This window comes from Pteropus medius, unplaced genomic scaffold, assembly GCF_902729225.1.
Source record: "Pteropus medius unplaced genomic scaffold, Ma_sr-lr_union100, whole genome shotgun sequence".
Taxonomy (NCBI): domain Eukaryota; kingdom Metazoa; phylum Chordata; class Mammalia; order Chiroptera; family Pteropodidae; genus Pteropus; species Pteropus medius.
In genome coordinates, this window is record NW_024340484.1 from 1 (window position 1) to 476 (window position 476).

Here is a 476-nt window from a genome sequence, read left to right on the forward strand (position 1 = left end):
CCTCACCCGGAGGCGCAGATTTGTTCACACTAGAAAACATGCTTTTCACCAGAGGCCCCGGGCCCCACGTGGCCGGTGTTAGTTCGCACGGGGCAGCCCACCTCTGAAGCCGAGGGTCCTTAACTACCTGCTTTACTCAGCTCTCCAGGGAGCTAGAGGACCTCAAGGAGATCCAGGCCGATCTCGAAAAATGGGAGAGGGACGTTGACGAGGACACGACGGTCACCATCCCTGCAGCCATGTAGGTCCCACAGACGCCAGTGTGAGTGTGTGCCTGCCTGTGCGTGTGTGGGCATCGGCACTGGGGTAACTTTCTTTTCTCTTTTTTGTTTTGTTTTGTTTTGTTTTGTGCAGGTATGTGGCTCAACTTTATCACCGAATTAGTAAAATCGAGTGGGATTACGAGTGTGAACCGGAGATGATCAAAGGCAGTATCCTTTGTGGAGAAAGGGGACCCTGTGCACTGGTGGCAGGGA

The 476-nt window shown here is 53.8% G+C and overlaps 1 long non-coding RNA gene across 1 annotated transcript; it reads left to right on the forward strand.

The window, feature by feature from the left end:
• The first annotated feature begins 7 nt into the window (after positions 1-7).
• LOC120602425 (uncharacterized) lies at positions 8-384 on the forward strand. The gene is made up of 2 exons (XR_005652828.1): positions 8-241; positions 355-384. It is a non-coding gene; the product is annotated as an uncharacterized LOC120602425 (long non-coding RNA).
• Positions 385-476: the final 92 nt, after the last annotated feature.